The sequence below is a fragment of the Etheostoma spectabile genome, chromosome 5 (assembly GCF_008692095.1).
Source record: "Etheostoma spectabile isolate EspeVRDwgs_2016 chromosome 5, UIUC_Espe_1.0, whole genome shotgun sequence".
NCBI classification, from domain to species: domain Eukaryota; kingdom Metazoa; phylum Chordata; class Actinopteri; order Perciformes; family Percidae; genus Etheostoma; species Etheostoma spectabile.
Genome location: NC_045737.1, coordinates 1,261,903 through 1,262,113, shown reverse-complemented (window position 1 = coordinate 1,262,113; position 211 = coordinate 1,261,903).

Sequence of the window (211 nt, the reverse complement as noted above, 5' to 3'; positions counted from 1 at the left end):
TAATGAATTTAACACACATGATTAATATACGCAAATATAATGATGTTCATGCACACATGATATGAATACATTTTATTCCAACACTAGCTGGCTGGGGGCTAACTGTGGTTATGTCCCTGGGCCAGGGCTGTAATGATAGTTCCTGGCGGCTAGCTGGTTTGGGGGCTAACTGTGGATGTGTCCCCGGGCCGGGGCTGTAATGACAGTGGAT